The 5632-nt window shown below is 44.7% G+C and overlaps 1 pseudogene across 1 annotated transcript; it reads left to right on the forward strand.

Annotated features, from left to right (window-relative positions):
• Positions 1-3363: 3363 nt before the first annotated feature.
• LOC309797470 (lathosterol oxidase-like) lies at positions 3364-4609 on the forward strand (annotated as a pseudogene). Its single transcript has one exon. The product of its transcript is annotated as a lathosterol oxidase-like (transcript).
• Positions 4610-5632: the final 1023 nt, after the last annotated feature.

Consider the following 5632-nt stretch of genomic DNA (forward strand, 5'->3'; position numbering starts at 1 on the left):
GACACAGGATAGGGGGCTATTGCAGGAGGGCGTTGGGTGGGGTGGGGAGTTGAGTCAGGGTGGTGTCCAGGGGAATGGGGACAAGTGGGTGGCTTGGAGGCAATTTAGGACAGGGAATTGCTCAAAACTGGTGACTAGGCGTGTGTAGAGAAGAAGGTCAAGGATGGAGTCTGGCTTCCTTACAGGAGTCCTCTGATCCTCCCACTGACAAGGGAGAAATGGAAACTGACAAGTCCAACTGAGCTGGGCATTCAGATGTAAAATACCGACAGGAAGCCATCGGTGCCTGAAGCTTTGCAAAAGATGTTCACATCTCTGCTGAGAACTTGACACACCAGATATTCAGCTGTTTCTCACTTCCGCTTTAGGTCTCAGGCAAATTGTACACAAAGGCTTTTACATCTCAGGCATCTCCTTGTAAAGGCACTGAGCAGTAGCCCAGCCTTTGAAAACCACTAGATATTGTAATTTGCCAGTGGATGATCTTTGCAGAGGATCAGCCTAAGGCTCAGAGAGGCTGGGAATGTCATTCAAGGTCACACAGCAAGCTGGAGGTGAGTAGAGAGTTAGAACAAACCAGTCCCAATTTATTAGACCACTTGCTAATCAGGCCCCAAACAAACCCAACATCTTAAGTTACGCTGTTGCCTGCCTTAGCACGTTTAAGCAACCGTGTCAAGTGCAGAAGAAAATGACAAAGCCCTCGTCCTCTATGTGTCGTGTCAACACCTCTACTGGACCCCCTTGCACGTTATAAACAACGCTCAGGGTTTGCCCTGTAGAGACAGATGGGTGGGCAGGGATCTACAACATCTATGCATATACCAATTCCTCCAGATTCTACTTCTCCCTTCCTTGATGAGCTTTTAATACGTAAAAGAGGGGCTTCCCAGGTGGCGCAGTGGTTGAGAGTCTGCCTGCCGATGCAGGGGACACGGGTTCGTGCCCCGGTCCGGGAAGATCCCACATGCCGCCGAGCGGCTGGGCCCGTGAGCCATGGCCGCTGAGCCTGCGCGTCCGGAGCCTGTGCTCCGCAACGGGAGAGGCCACAACAGTGAGAGGCCCGCGTACCGCAAAAAAAAAAAAAAAAAATCCTAAAAGAAGGCGGAGTGGAGTGTGTTCAGATTCCGAAACATGACATTTGAACGGTACCTCACTCCCAGGCTGGAGCTGTGAGCTGAGGTAACACCTCTGAATCTCAGCTTCCTTAGTGGCTCCTCTCAGCAGGCATCTGAGCACCTACCGCGGACGGGACTGCCATCAGCGCTGCACACTTGTTACCCATCGCACTGCTGTTCGGGCAGCCTCTGCACTTTATGCAGACAGGAAGAAAAAAAAAAGTTTTTTTAAAGTTTGCCTTTTCCGGAACTCTAGGCGCTTTGGGGCTGACCTCCTCGTGTGGGGCATGCAAATTCAAAGGAGCTGATGAGACATTGAAAGATCTGGGGCTGGGAAGATGCAGGGGAGGAGGAAACTGGCTTCTCACAGGCTGGGAAATCCCCACCGGGGTTGAGCCCAGAAAGCAGACAGTGAATATGACAAGCCAGACAATATAGACTTTCCCCATTCCCCACATCATTCATTCATTCAACAAATATTTTCACAACATCTTTATTTATTTATTTATTTATTTTTTTGTGGTGCGCGGGCCTCTCACTGTTGTGGCCTCTCCCGTTGCGGAGCACAGGCTCCGGACGCGCAGGCTCAGCGGCCATGGCTCACGGGCCCAGCCGCTCCGCGGCATGTGGGATCTTCCCGGACCGGGGCACGAACCCGTGTCCCCTGCATCGGCAGGAGGACTCTCAACCACTGCGCCACCAGGGAAGCCCCACAACATCTTGCAAAGCATTCTGGGTGCTGGGGCTACACCAGCACACTCAACAGATCAAAATCTGTTCTCCTGTAGCTGATATTACGGTGGGGAAGACACATGACGGAGAAGGATGGCCGATGTTAGGTAGTGATACAAGCTGGGGGCAAACCTAGGTCAAGGAAGGAGACAGGCTGGGCGGGTGGTATGCGAGGGGGAAGAGGAGGGGTGTTGAGGCAGGCCAGGAAGTCTTCCTGCAAGAAGTGAGTTTTCATCAAAAACTAAGGGCAATGAGGAAGCTAGCCCTGCCGGTGTCTAGGAGAAGAGCATTCCAGGCAGAGAAACAGAAAACGCAAAGATCCTGGAATGGGAACATGCTTGGAGCATTAGAGAAATGCCGAGTCGACCGTGAAGGCTGGAGTAGAGTGAGTGGGGGTGAGGGTAGGAGTAGGCAGGGTGGTGATCATCCAAAGTACAAAACTGCTTCATTTTTATGTTGAGGTCAGAACAGCCTCAACACATAGGGACAAGAGGGCCAGTAGACTTTGGGGGGACATAGGCATTATACTTGTTCACCCCCATAACACTACCAGTAAGGAAAGTGAGGCTCAGGAGAGGGAAAGGAATTGTCCAAGATCATACAGCTAGGTTGATAAGAACCTGAATTTGAACTTGTGGCTATTGGATCAAGCCTCTGCTCTTCCCACTACAGCTAGCTAAAAAAGCGGGCAGTCGGGGGATGAGAACGAGAGTCAAGTACTGGGAACAATCCAATTGTCCTGTGTCAGTCTGCAACACCTGGGTAGGTTGTAGGACTCCAGAGAAGGAGCCACCAGCTGTGTGTCCAGGCAGAGAGGATCGCAAACAGCCTCACAGCTATCCCTCAGCCTTGCCTGGCAGGGACCCCTGCACACTGGAAGGCAGGGAAGTTTCAAGGAGAATTCCTGCTGGAAAAGGAGGTAACCTAGCTGCATCCTGCCTGATGGACTCCTATACCTGCAATCTTGGGGAATGAGGCTGTCTCAGAAGATGCCAGTGTGGGTAGGGGATGATCCTGGAGACAGATGTATTCTCAGGCTTGTAGACCCTGAACTGCACAGGATGGTTCTCAAAATAGGAATTTAACTTAGTTATAGAAAAATAAAGAAACGTATACCTCTTTCACAACTTAGTTTTTGGACTAAGTTTCATTCCTACTGTGAGATCTCTCACCAATTACTCATTCATATATCTCACTTTTTTTTTTTTTTTTTTTTGCGGTACGCAGGCCTCTCACTGTTGTGGCCTCTCCCGTGGTGGAGCACAGGCTCTGGACGCGCAGGCTCAGTGGCCATGGCTCACGGGTCCAGCCGCTCCGCGGCATGTGGGATCTTCCCGGACCAGGGCACGAACTCGTGTCCCCTGCATCGGCAGGCAGACTCTCAACCACTGCACCACCAGGGAAGCCCTATCTCACATATATTTATCCAACAGTTTTTGTGGCAGGCACTGTTCTAGGTGTTAGGAGTACTTCAGTGAACAAAAGAGACAATCAAAAAGTAATAGAGAGTAGCTGGAGCAGCCGTGGCCCCGCAGTAACCTAATCGGCAGTGGGCGGCGGACCCTCTCTAGGGGCTAAGATGGATCTTGTACTCAAGGCTGCAGATTATTATTTTTTTACACCATACATATATCCAGCCACATGGCCAGAGGACAGCATCTTCCGACAAGCTGTCAGTTTCCTGATTATAACAAATCTTGGTGCTTATATCCTTTATTTCTTATTCGCAATGCTGAGTTATTATTTTGTCTATGATCATTCATTAATGAAACACCCACAATTTTTAAAGAACCAAGTCTATCGAGAGATTATGCATTCTGTCCAGTCAATGCTATGGATAAGCATCCCCATGGTCTCAGTGTTCCTGCTAGAGGTGAGAGGTTACAGCAAATTATATGACAGCATGGAGGAGTTTCCATACGGCTGGTTTTGATTCGTTGCTAGTGTACTGTCCTTTCTCTTTTTCACTGACATGCTGATCTACTGGATTCACAGAGGCCTTCATCATAGACTTATATATAAGCACTTACATAAACCTTATCATATCTGGAAGATTCCAACTCCATTTGCAAGTCATGCTTTTCATCCTCTGGATGGCTTCCTTCAGGGTCTACATTACCACATACACCCATTTATCTTCCCATTACACAAGGTAGTTTATTTAGGTTTGTACGTCTTGGTCAATATCTGGACAATTTCTATTCATGATGGTGATTTTCGTGTTCCCTATATCTTCAGGCCATTTATTAATGGCTCAGCTCATCCTACAGACCACCACATGCTCTTTGACTATAACTATGGACAGTATTTCACATTGTGGGATAGAATCGGAGGCTCATTCAAAAATCCCTCCTCCTTTGAAGGGAACAGACCACTTAATTATGTGAAGAAGATGACAGAAGAAAAGTGCAACAGCCATGCGGTAAGTGGTTGTAAAAATGAAAAATTATTCAATGGAGAGTTTACAAAGACTGAGTAGATTGTTACCCAAATATTAAATATTTTTAATCAAGTAAAATAATCTACAGCCAGGACGCATAGCAAGTGAACAGTATCATTTGAAAATCAGTATTGTGGGTACAGGTGAGGAACGACCATAATGGTAGAACAAGGGAACATGCCGTGAATGCCATGACCTTAACCTCGTGCTCAAAATACTGAATGTTGGTCTAAGGGAGAAGTTGTGTCTTTCCAGCCAGTAGATCTGTAATTTGTATAGCCTCAACAACAGTTTTTTAAAAGGTAGAGGATAAATTATTGAGGGGACTAGGTTATGTCCTTTTGCCTTAATTCATCCATATTCATTAAGTAAAATTCACTGTGCTTAATGATATCAAGACTAAACACCATAACAAAGAAGTACTAATATGAAGATCGTTCCTTGTTTCAGGAATGATTAAGTACTCAGAATTGGTATGATAACAACTGCTTGTACTTTGTTGAAGTGGAAAAATCAGTGTGAAAATAAATCATGATATAATGTATTAGTAGCTCAGTGACCTGATGAATAGCAGGTGTTATAAGATTATTGTCTTCCACATAGAAAACTTATTCTCTGGAGACATTGTCAACTGTTACATTTTACTGATGAACAAATAAATTGGAATTTTAGAAAATATTAATACTACCATGATTTAATCCAGATCTGGGATTATTTAAAGATTTTGATGGTTATTGTTTTCAACCATTATTTAATAAGTGTAAAATTATATGACCCTGCTTATATTTAGAAAGGGAAATTTGATGCCCAAATAATGTATTAGACACCACTGGTTTTTTAATTAAATTGATGCACTGCACTTTTGGTATGTTTCAAAGTTACAATCCTGTGATTTTCTATAAAAGGAAATAATTGCCAAATATTTAGGCCTAACACTGAAGATTAGTTTTGAAATCTTATTTCCCCTCCTCTTTCTTCATTTTTCCCCACTCCCTCTGCAAAAAGATTTAACAAATACTTTCATAAAGAAATGTCATGTGTTGTAACACAAATATGTTGGGAAAACATGGTTTCCAAAGGCATTCTCTAAGCTGTTTATGTAAAATCAATAAAAGTTGATTATGACTATTAACAAAAAAAAGTAAGCGATACATGGTATGTCCATACAATAAAAGGTTATTTAGTAATAAAAAGAAATCAAATACTAATACATGCTACAACTTTGATGAACCTTGATAATATTATACAGAGTAAAAGAAGCCAAACACAAAAGACCACAAATGATTCTGCTTCTATGAATTGTCCAGAATAGGCAAATCCATGGAGTTAGAAAATAGATTAG

The sequence above is a fragment of the Mesoplodon mirus genome (genome assembly GCF_964341445.2).
Source record: "Mesoplodon mirus genome assembly, chromosome: 2".
NCBI lineage: Eukaryota > Metazoa > Chordata > Mammalia > Artiodactyla > Ziphiidae > Mesoplodon > Mesoplodon mirus.